Source organism: Protopterus annectens, chromosome 1.part1 (assembly GCF_019279795.1).
Source record: "Protopterus annectens isolate FY-2018-M chromosome 1.part1, PAN1.0, whole genome shotgun sequence".
Taxonomy (NCBI): Eukaryota; Metazoa; Chordata; order Ceratodontiformes; family Protopteridae; genus Protopterus; species Protopterus annectens.
The window spans coordinates 1,452,192,957-1,452,205,922 of NC_056726.1; positions in this window are offsets into that span (position 1 = coordinate 1,452,192,957).

Sequence of the window (12,966 nt, forward strand, 5' to 3'; positions counted from 1 at the left end):
ACTACAAAGTGAACTTGTACCACATCTGTGTGCCCTGTTCAGTCACAGCCTCACCTCAGGCTTTGTCCCTACTGAATGGCTACTGCTACAGTCATCCTTATCCATAAAGGTGGGAGCAACTACAGACCCTGGAAATTATTGCCCCATTAGTCTGACGAGTCTGATATGTAAAGCTACAGAGTGCATCATCCTGGACATGATTAACAAAGATATTGGAAATCTCCAAACTCTGGATCTCAAGCAGTTTGGCTTTATGAAAGGGAGATCATGCCTGCTCAACCTGGGTGACTTATTTGAGTTAGTCACCAGAGCGATGTATGAAAGTAAGGCAGTGCATACAGCCTACCTCGATCTCACCAAGGCCTTTGATAACATTCCTCATTCAGGAATTATTTATAAACTCAGCAAACTAAGCTAAGCATCAACCCCTATATCACTATGTGGGTTGGAAATTGGCTCAGAGATAGAACCCACAGTGTGAAAGTGGTGAACTCCAAGTCAGACTGCTGACCAGTCACGAGTGCAGTCCCACAGGGATTGGTCCTGAGTCCTCTCCTGTTTGGTATCTACTTCTCAGAAGTCTTGGCCATCTCAAAAGGACTCTGGCTGACCAAGTTCACAGATGACTGCAAGCTGGGAGCCATTATTAACTCCCCATGTCATGCAAACATCCTATAGAAAGGCCTCACTGAGACCAATGACTGGTGTTGAGACCATGGCCTTAACCTTAATGTCATAAAATGCGCCATCATCCCTTTTGGTAAAAACTCAGTTCCCACTAATTACAACACTGATGGGAGCTCACTGAACACTGAAGGCATTATAAGGGATCTGGGGATGCAGGTTGACAGCAACCTCTCCTTCAACTACCACATTGCCACTGTGGTCAGAAAGCCCTTCTATGTGGCACATTTCATTACCAAGGGTTTTGCATCCAGGAAGAAAGAGGTCATCATCACTTTCTCTGCTCTTCCTTCATTAGACCAATCATCGAGTATAATGCCCCATTTTACATGTACCTCACTAAACGCCTGCACCAGCTGGAGAGGCCACAGATGTACCTCATGAAGAGGATCCTAGGCGTTAAACACATGTCCTACATGGACAGACCCAAAATATTCCAGCTATTCTCTGTCTCATATTGCCTACTTAGAGGAGATCTCTGCTTGACTTTCAAAGCCATGTCTGACCCAGCTCTGTTAGAAATGCTACATCTAAAGAAATCTCAATCCCTCCGCACCACACACTCCAGAGACCTCAACCTCATTACCACAATCAAAAGAACATTCTGGAGGGACGGGTTCCTTACTCAGAGACTGTCCATGCCCTGAAATATACTTCCCATGCATGTCAAGCAGAGCACCTCGCTGTTCGTTTTCAACAGAAATCTTGATGAGTGGATGGGTGATAGAAAGTTCACCCCGAGGATCACACCAGTGGCTCTACTTGATAGAGCAACTGGGAACTAACGTCAGATAGGCTTGTAAAGGCTCCAGGGCATTAGCCTGGTACACACCTATATAGTACAGTGATAAATTACTCATCACCCCTGGAGCTTTCACCATTCGTTCTTGCATTGGTAACTGCAGGTGGTGCTGCACAGGGAATAAAGAAGTTGCTGAAGAATGCTCTGAATATGGCAGATGTGGGCATCAAACCTCTTGTTGAGAATCTCTCCCTCAAGCTCTGACACCACCTGATGGATGCCGAAATCACCCCTTCACCAGTACTGCATCTGGTGGGTAATAATGTATTATCCTGTATGGCAGAACTAACTGACGTAGGTGGCACAGCTAGGGCTGGAACTGTGGCGGCAATTCTGTCAGGCTCTGACCCAGATGCAAGCTTCAGCTGGTGGTGGTGCTGCTACTGCTGCCACCATTGGGAAGATAACAGTCCATGCTAGAGTGGTTGGACCTGGTCCCTGTGCTGCTGCATTTAATAGTAACAGTAAAAAAATAAAAAAATTGGCAAAAAGGGTGAAGAAGATCCATGCAAAAATAATGAATCTGTATTTTTAATTTTTGTACTCATAAAATACAGTGAAGAAAAATATTATTTTATTATAGGAATACATGTTTATTTTAACATCTTAACTATTTTATTTACAGTTGTATAAGCTTCACTAGTATGGCAGTTAAAATTTGCACATGAAAATAGCAACTTTTATTATTGTTTTGGTATTATTTTAACACGTTATTCATGATTCAGTATTTAACTCATTACAACAGAGTGACACCTCCAGGTGTTTATGCAGTTGCATCCTACTGACATTATAATACCTTCAGTGCACACAGACTTAACCCAATGAGCTATACAGAGGTTGTCATAGAGAATCACCATTCTACATTCGCACTCATAATAATAATTCCAGTATGGAAGGTCAGAAATGGCAGTTGTTGACTTGCTGTATAGAAGTAGTTTACCAGTATTTCCAGTGTTACCGGTCACCACTGGAACATATGCATCTTTCACAACATAAAATCTACTTACCCTGGCACTCTCTTAGGAACTCCAGACACTCCATATGCATCCCCCAATTTCATTCAATCTCTTCAGGAGCTGGAGAGGGAAAGAGAGCATAATAAAAAGGTGTATGATGCCATCTGTGACAATGTGAGGTATTGCCAGCTATGCCAGGAGAAGTAGGGCAGTGTATATGTAACATACCATAGCACAGCTAGCTGGAATTTTGTAAAGAATTATATGTCATTTGTATATAAAACTGATTTGTACAGATGCTCGTGTTGAAAGTGTATTTGTAAAGTTGCTTGTGTTAAAAATGTATCAACAGAGGGTCCTGAATGTATTGTAACTGAATTAAATGTATATGTTTTAACAGAGAATGCTGGAAGAAATAATCACAGTCTCGCTGCAGCTAACTTTGAAAAATGTCCCCAAATTACATTACTCAGCCTAGGGCATAAAGATTGCATCTTACAGTTTTGACTGCAGCCACAGACAATATGTCTGGAAAACATGTACCTAGGAAGCCTTCTGTATTGTCTTTAGCAGTGAACTAATTGCAATTCTGGAATGGTATATGTTTGAAATTGTTTTATGACTTCCAGAAGCTGCATCACATCTTAGCAAGCTGTGTGTGTGTGTGTATTATTGATACATATGTGCTAAATCCTGGAAGTTTCTAGCAATGGGAGGTTCCATGAGAAACAGAAGTCAGATGACTAGATATATGTGATGTCCTTATGTAATCCATCACTAAAATAATGTTTATTACTAGGTGAGACTGAAGTCTCAGAACACTCTCCCCCGGATTCAGCAAGCTCTGCAAGGTGTGCAGAAATAGTGCAAGAGCTGCTGCACGCAATATGGTTGACGAGCGATCCAGGAACAAGCTCCCAGGATGTGCATGAGCGCTCCTACACTATTCCTGTATGGACACAGCTCCTGCATGCTAATTACACCATTTGCAAGTGAAAACCATGCAAATGAGGTGAATTAGTGATCCAAGAAGCAGGCAGGCATCTGTGCAAGAATAGTGTAACCTGCCGAATACATTTCTGCACATTACAAAATGGAGGCATGACAGCTCCAAAGAAAGCATGTATTCAATGTAGTAGGCATGCCAATGGTCAAATATATGGCCATTGGCATGGTAAATAGTTGCAAAATTATAAAAAATAACTTTTATTTTTTTTTTGGCCGATTTCAGCCGTTTAAGCATAGGGCAGCGGTGCGCAAACAGTTGGAAGTTGGAAATAAGCTTTTAAACCAAAATAAGCATTCTGCTATACTAGTCAATAGCATGCATAATACACCAATACCATGGAACAGTGGTTGCTAAGGGGGAAGTCTGAGTGTCAGTTTTGTGACCATGCATTAGCAGTCAGTTTTATGCAAATGAGGGGATTGATACTGAATCACAGATTTCCCCTCACTGTTAGCTTGCACCCAACCGTGTAGGTGCAGCAACACCATGATATAAGCATAAGAGGTAGATGACCTCATAAGGGGGAGTGTCATGCATGCTGTAAGCTTATTGGAGCTCTGTGGCCTGTGTTTGCCCTTAGCTCAGCACAGCTAAGGAAGAGGGATGTGTCTGAGGCTGGCTAGCAGTGTTTACATTGCCTAAATAGGTTTGTGCATCATGCACCAGGTTTAAAAAAATTTCACATCTGAGCACTGGGTATGCATGGAGTGCCTCGGGGCTTAAATGGGAAGCAATGGGAAGGGAAAATAGCAGTAGGAAAGCAATCAAGGAGAACTAGCATAGTTGACAGGTGAAATGTATCAGAATCAGCCAATTACACAGGCAGCAACCCAGCCTAGCACTCTACTATAAACTACATAAACACCTTTCACTCTGGTTTTTCCCACAAACTCTACACCACTGGTATACACAGAAGGAGAAATTTTACCTGACAAAACTAACAAAATGATAGGGGCTGCTGTTGTTCCCATACATCAATATGTGGAAGAGGTTGAAAGTGGTGAGGATGAGAATGCTGATGACCAACCCACAGTGAGGAAAAGGAGAAGTGTGTACAGACCCAGGATAACCTACCAGGGGCTACATGAGCTGGAGATAGTGGAGCACTATAGGGTGGACAGGGACATCCTACAGCAAATTGTTGAGCTGTGCTGGCCATGCCTCACTCACAGAGCCAACAAAGGGAAACCCATCCCAGTGGATACCAAGGTATGTGTAGGCTTAAGAATACTAGCCACAGGCACCTTCCAAATGGCAACTGGGGATATCATGGGGATCTCACAGGCATCAGCATCCAGGGTACTCCACCAATTTCTGGATGCCATGTCAGCACATGCTGGTGAGCATATATTTCCTCAAAACCAATGAGGCATTGACCAGCAATATGCTTCTCTTCCACCAAATAGCAGAATACCCTGAGTTAGTGGGTGCTATAGACTGCACGCATATACACATCAAAGCACCACCCAGCGACCTGGGTAGGGTCTACATAAACCGCAAGGGCTTCCCCTTCATCAACTGCCAGGTCATGTGAAATGCCCAGGGCATTATAATGAATGTGTGTGCTAGCAGCCCTGGAAGCTATCACTACTCCCACATCTGGCATTTGACACAGCTGTACCAGAGATTTGCCAGTGGGGACATCCCATATGGCCACCTAGTGGGGGATGCTGGGTATGCACTGAAGCTGTGACTGATGACACCCATTAGAAATGCACATACACCTGAACAAGCACTCCATAATGAGGCACACGCACAAACCAGAATCATAATAGAGCGTGTGTTTGGGATGCTCAAGTCACAGTTCCAGTGCCCAGACATATCTGATGGAGCCTTGCAGTACTCTCCAGCTACATGTACACAAATTTTCATTGTATGTGCCATGCTACACAATATGATCCTGCGGAAACAGCTGCAGCACGAACAGCATGGGGCAGGGTCACACAGCCCCCCACCATTGCCAAGGCCAGCACAGGCACAGAGTAACTCAGAGGAGGAACAACCTGAGCCTGCCCATGTAGGCAGAAGGAGGCATGCCCAGTATGGCCAGGCTTTGGCAAAGAGGCAATGCATAGCACATTCACTGACATGGTAGGAATCCAGGGAAGGACACCTCTCTCTGACTTGCACATACAGTAAAATGGATGCCAAACATGGCACTAATTGTGCTTTACCATGTATAGGGAGTGTACTATGTGCATCTGACATAGTCAGCCCTCCAACACCATCCTCAATGCTGGCACAGCCACAAGGTAAGTCGCTCTTCCTATCAATTGCTGATTGTAGTAGTATGTTCTGCTAGTTGTAGCTATGGTATGGATGTGATCATGCAAGGGAATTGGGTGGCTGAATGGGATGGCAGCAGATAGTGGACACCTATATGGGCAGCATGAAATTCATAACAAATACTGGTGTCAACAAAGTAGGCAGTGCTAGACAAGGTGACAAATCCCACTGCAGTACATGTGGTGGCCCAAATGTGTGTCCATAGGACACACACATATGCATGTAAGTGAGGCTCACGTAACCAACAACAGCCTCAGCCAGCAGGACAGGTGTCGATGACCATAAAGAAAGGCTGTGCCAAGGCCTCCAGTTAATGGCAATGGAGAACAGCCCCCCCTCAAGACCTACACAGACAGACTACAACAGGTCAGGCAGTTGTATATTAGTTCTGGAGGGTAAGAGGTCTGAAACTGAAATGTAGGTCAATAAAACCACAATGTGAAGGGGAACTGACCAGATATATGAGCCCTGCCTCTGGGTAACCTGTGTGAATCTGTACAGCTGAGAGGAATGGCCACAGCAGGATATGGTCATTCTGTTATGTCGATAGATCTACAAGAAGGGGATCCTCAGCCACCACAGTACCAAGGTGCTGGACCATTAACACAGACCCATCAGTAAGTTTCTGCAGCTACCCCTCCATAATGGCATGAGTGTGCAAGAATATATAGACTGCAGAACACAATACTGGACACAGCTTCATTCATCTTGTATTTCCTAGGAAATAACTGTGAGCAAATAAGTATATCTGTCAGTAGATGATGACATAATACATCACAGTGTAAAACAGTACATATGTATGAATATCTCTGCTAACACCAACCATGTAACAAAAGCAGCACAGACACAGTAGTTACAATATCCCACTATCTTTGGCCCATTGTAACTCCATATTGTCAACCTATCTACAGATATCCTGCAGAAACAGGTTACTAGCTGTAGGTAAGGTAAACCAAGTCCAGGTCCCAGAAAAACGCCAGCCGAAAAACCAGCAAAATGTAAAAACAACTCAATTTAATAATCCACAAGACAAAAAACAAAAAACAAAAAATTCATAAAAATAGCCATAAAACACTTCCACTACTAAGCGCTTTCACCCGTTGAACATTCGGGCATCTTCAGAGTAGTGAAATCACAAAGAAATCAACTTCCTTAAATAAATTCAAAACGTCCCACCCTTTAGCTCAACCAATCGGAACAAAATATGCATACGCATGTGTGTGTGTGTGTGTGTGTGTGTGTGTGTGTGTGTGTGTGTGTGTGTGTGTGTGTGTGTAGAGATTAATGATTTTGAGACCATTCACAGTCACTACACCTCCCATTGCCCTACTTTAGCAAGCCTGCTGATGTCAGTCACTTTGAAATACCCCTTTGGATAAAAGCCAACCTTATAAGCTCCGTTGCACGTGCGATAACCATGTAATGCTATAGTGTAACATACTAGTTAGGTAGGAGCTCCAATCTAAGACATGGCCACTGTAAAACTGTGTGTGTGTAGAGATTGATGATTTTGAGGCCATTCACAGTCACTACACCTCCCATTACCCTACTTTAGCAAGCTTGCTGATGTCAGTCACCTCGAAATACCCCTTTGGACAAGAACCAGCCCTATAGGCTCCATGGCGCATGCCATACATGCGGACCAATGTAGTAGCAGTAACTATACAGGTATGGGTTTGAATCTTATCTGTGGCAATTGTTTGTGTGTGTACATATGTATGTGTATACCTCAATGATTCTGGCCCCATTTGCACCCAGTAGACATCTCAGAGCCTGACTTTAGAAGCACTGCAGATATCATCCACCTTACAAGTACCTGTTGCCAACCCTAAACCATGTCAGGTCAGTAGTGCATGTGGTAAATGCATAACATAATGGTCCATAATGATTGTTAGATAGAGGTTTGAACCTCACCCCTGGAAAATGTAAATGTGTGTGTAGGGTAAAATTATGTTTGGGCTCTCTCTCACCTACTACATCACCCAATGCCAGTATTTACAAGGGCTGGTGATGCTCCTCACCTTAGAAGTACCTTGGGACAACATCAAGCCTATAAGCTATGTGGCACATGCATGAAAAGCAGTACACTGTAGTAGCAATACATAGTTAGTTAGGGGTTCGAATCTCAGTATTGGTGCGTGTGTGTGTGTTTGTCATCAGTATCCTGTGTGGAGGTTGCTGTGATTGTGTAATAACAGGATGCATTGTGGGTAGGGTTTTGCTAAATTATTATATTGAGGACCTAGTGTATGTCACAATGTCCACCTTACAAGGCCAACATATGTCAAACACCAGAGAGGCTGGTGTAGACAATCCATAGCCCTACATGTGACATTATGGATTGGTGAAAAATATAGCAACCCTTGTATTACTCAGAGAACACTCTCCATCCATGTCTCATACAAAAACACACTTGGCTAGGCAACAACCACTATATTGGTAGTTCCCTGCATATTGCTTCATAGATAGTTACCAAGGTGTGATTGCAGTGGATACATGCCTGCTGACCACAACAGTGCCACTAATAGCAGAAAATACTGTGATGTGTTACATCTCCTAACTGAGTGTGTGTTGTCCAGCAAGTAAAAGGACATGGCACCCTGTTCCATCCCTACAGTAGGCAAATAAAGGCTTACAGTGGTCCTTTTGCTATGTTCCCCACTGGATGTCTGCAACAACTGTAGAGTCTGCAAATTTAACCCACAAAGGGAATACCATGCTTTATACACATGCCCTGTATGGACAGACGCCAATAACTGCACTGAATACCTGTATCATGTTGTCAATGTAGGTGCAAGCATGACCTCAGTTCCGTAGCCAAGTCTCCCCAAATGAGGTCAGGAATGCTACATCAGAATATAACAATCTGTACACACAACATACTCCAGAGACCTCAAGTACACTTTCACATGTCAAAGAACATGTGTGTGGGATATGTGCACAACCCAGACACTGTCCATGTTATGGAATATAGATCACATACATGGGAAGCAGTGCACATTACTGGCCACCCACAAAAGTAACCCAGATGAGTGGATGGTGAATACAATACCCACCTGTGGGGACCACTGCAGAGACTACACCCCTGAGCCACACTGGAGACCATTGTCATGTGGCCTGATGCCAAGGTATTCCCTTTGCCTAGCCTTGTACAGCCTTCACGCCCATTCACCTACTACACACCTGTGAAGCAATGAGCTTATGCATCTCAGTACTGGCAAATGTGTATCTGTGTGTGTGTGTGTGTTTGTGTGTGTGTGTGTGTGTGTGGAGATTAATGATTTTGAAGCCATTCACCATCACTACACCTCCCGTTGCCCTTCTTTAGCATGCCTGCTGATGTCATTCACTTTGAAATACCCCATTGGCCATGTATCAGCCATATAAGCCCCATGGTGCTTGTGATAACTGTGCAGTACTGTAGTATAGCAAACTAGTTAGGTAGGAGTTATTATCCTGATCCTGCCAACTGTGATAATGTGTGTGTTTCCCTGAGCAAGTGTGTGTGTGTGTTTCTATTGACACCTGCTTTTGTGGAAATTCACACGTACTACACTTCCCTTATCCCTCCTTTAGCGCTGTTGCTGATGTCACTCTCCTTCAAAAATATCTTTGGACAGCTCTCCAGCATGTAAGCTCTGTGGTGCATGCAATAAGTGCATAACACTGTAATAGCAATACATAGCCTGGTAGAGGTTTGAAACTCAGTACTGGTCAGTGTGTGTCATCATTATCTGTTGGGGTGATTGTGTATTGACAGGATTCATTGTAGTGTGGGTTTTGCAACATCATTATATTAAGGACCTATATGTCCCATTGTCCACATTACAAGGCCAACAGTTTTCAAACACTGTAGAGGTTGTTGTAGACAATCCTCAGCCATAAATGTGTACAGCAATGTGCAATTACCATGTGACAGTATGGATTAGTAAACAATATAGGCACTTGTTATAATACCCATAGACCACTCTCCAGCCATGGATCATACACAAAAACTCTTGACTCTTACACTCTTACACCCTTCCTTTCTTACTTTGTCTCTGTCTCTGTCTCTCTCTCTCTGTCTCTCTCTTTCTCTCTCTCTCTCTCTCCCTCTCTGGTGGATGTGGAAAAGTGCATCTGTTTTACATAGGCAGCAGCTTGAGTTTTATAGGAATGCTCATGATCAGCTGATGGCCTGTGCATGAATTGCAGTCCCCCACTTGCTAATTGCATGCGGAACAGCTGTGGTATCATTCCTATAGCCAACTGCATAGAAACACACTCCTATAACTAAGCACTTCATGTGGGTGTTGGCCCTTTACCTTCACTGTGAGCAGGACTTCATGTGGGTGTTTGACAAACAGCATCACAGAGGGTAGTTGGAAACACCTCTTACAACATACACTGTGGAGACAGGCCAACAAACAGGAGGGGGATGCTCCAGACATGGGGACAGAATGTAAGTATTGCTATTCTACATTTGAAGTAATGGTTTAACAGGGTCTGTGTGGATATGGCTATTCTACATGATTTAAAGTCTGGCATGACAGTGTTATGTGGTTGAGGAAATTCTTACCTGTAGGGCTATCTGCAGGCTGGCCAGAGTTTGGAGTCTTACATGTGTTGTGTTACTCACACATTTCCTATTGTTAGATATGCAGTAGCATACTCTGATGATTGCAGTAAGTACATGGTGACATCCATGCGAGTTACTGACTTCATATCCCTCAGAAGAGATATGTCACAACAAACCCTGTTACACCAAGAAATTTCTCAGTTTATCACAGCAATATGTCAATATTGGCCCTGTATTTGTGTCTCTGTCCCCCAAGTCTGTCACTTTTTGTCCATATGTCATGCACTAAGATGTGCATATGTACAGTACATCTTTATTTACTGACATCATACCTGATAACAAGCCAGTGAGATATCAGACTGCTAGACATGTTATGTATAGTAGGCTTTATATTTGAGGACAAAACCTGGACATTCTGTTGTAGTATGTACAGTAGTGAGGTATGTGTACTTATGGTGATTGTTCACAGAGTGGTTATTGTGAATATGTTACTTGGCCTGTGTACAGACGGTAATAGATGTCATTGTTATTGGTCCCGTTCTATCTGATGTTAAATGCTGCTCCAGTTTAAGGTACCCTATCAGCGTACATGTTTGTATGGCCAGACTGACACATGCCCCATACCACAGTTAGGCCTCAGACTTCACTGTGTATTGGCCCAGTATATGTCTGTTGCTCTATGCTGTTACATGCTTATAGTGCCTGCTATATTTGCACGTGCATGTGTATTCCCGCATAGGAAACTTGGGTCAGTGTTGTGGCAGTCTGCCTGTAGTTTGCACAGTGCTTTATGACATGACCAGCAGCTCAGTGTATTTACCTAGCGTGATGTTATGTCCAGATATTTGTCAGATGTACTGTTGCCTGGCCACCAGGACTGTTGTGTATTTCTGACAAAGCATTGGGCTGCTGTAAAGATGTATGTCACTAACTAATGTGAAGTATGTGGGCTTGGGACCTTTGCTCCTCCTGTTAATAGCTTTTAGGACAGACAGGAGTGTGTGAATGCATCAACTGTGTGAGCTTCTCTGTTCCAGTATTTTTGTGATATCCCCATTTACATGGCTGTAAACATCCACTTTGTCAGGCTTGGTCCACGTCTTCCACTAAGGAGTTCTGTGAAAACCTCTGCACTGACCAGGTTGTGTAAGACTGTCCACGTTTATTGGTCATATCTCTGCTGTATCCCACAGGATCATTACTGTGATTTGTGTGGTACTTCACTATAATGATCTTATGATGTCTGTCAGTAACTGATGGTGTACATGTCAGTATCAGAAGTGACTTCCCACACAACATGTCTGTTAACACAACCCCTGTTACTGTAGCAACATTCTACATTTATACCTGCAATATTTACATGACATCCAGTTGCACTAAGAGGTTGTCACTATTGGTGCTGAGGTATGACTCCACTACATGTTATGGGTATATGTTACAGATATATATATATATATATATATATATATATTTACATATATATACTTGTACATGCATATATATAAATATATATGTATATATATATATATATTTATATATATACATATACAGAATGTATGTATATATATATATATATATATATATATAAATCAATATATATATATATATATACATGTGTATGTGCATGTATACATATATCTACATATGTGTATATATATATATATATATATATATATATATATATATATATATATATATATATATATATATATATCCATATCCATGTTATGTGTAAACATAAGTGTTGTATATACCTTCCCAGATGTATCCCACCATATTTATCTGATATGTGTATATTTAGATATGGCAGCATACTGATTCAACACTAATTTCACTAGCAAGTACTACACAATTGTAGAAGTCAAAGCAGTTATTCAGTACTATTCAGTATGTACACTGACAGATATATTGGAAAATACAACAAACATCTTTACAGCTCTTATGGCTTAGTGGTTAACTGCTGTGACTGTAGAGTCCTGGATTCAATACCTGCAAGGGCTGTTTATGCTAGGCAGCACAAGGACTGTTGGATACACAGTAATTAAAGCAGTTCTGGGCAGCTTTAAGTGGGTTTGCTTGACGGTAAGCAGTGTTAACATACGAGTAAATGAAAAGGCACTAACACCATGTAAGCTTCACTTACCAGTGCGCAAATCTGCTTAGCATTTATATTTAAGCAATGCTTACACCTAAGCATGGTTCAGCCCTGCTAACTAGTGATCACATTCCAGTCTAATGAAATAGCATGGTAATGTCATCTTTAATAAGTGTATTTCATTCCATGTACATAACATGCTTCTCTGTGCCGTCATTACAGTAGTAAAGGGTGTGAGTATACTGTATGGGACACCTGAGTAAATATGGCTAGTACAACAATCTTTTCATTTGTATGTGTTTCATACATGAGTAGTATCCCAGGTTATATGCAGTCACATTAGCATGTACTGTATCATTTACGTTACTACTGTTAACAGTGCTTTCCCAAGTAAGAGTATATTGCAGATGAACCATACACCCCTGCATGCAAAGCTGGACTCTGAGTACTGACTATCATTTTCTTGGTGTGTGAGCTGTGTGTTATTAAGTATTTGTTACTGGATATTGATCTGATATGTGGATATTAACTGTAGACTACTATGTGTATAGGACATGTCATTGAAGGCTGCTGTCA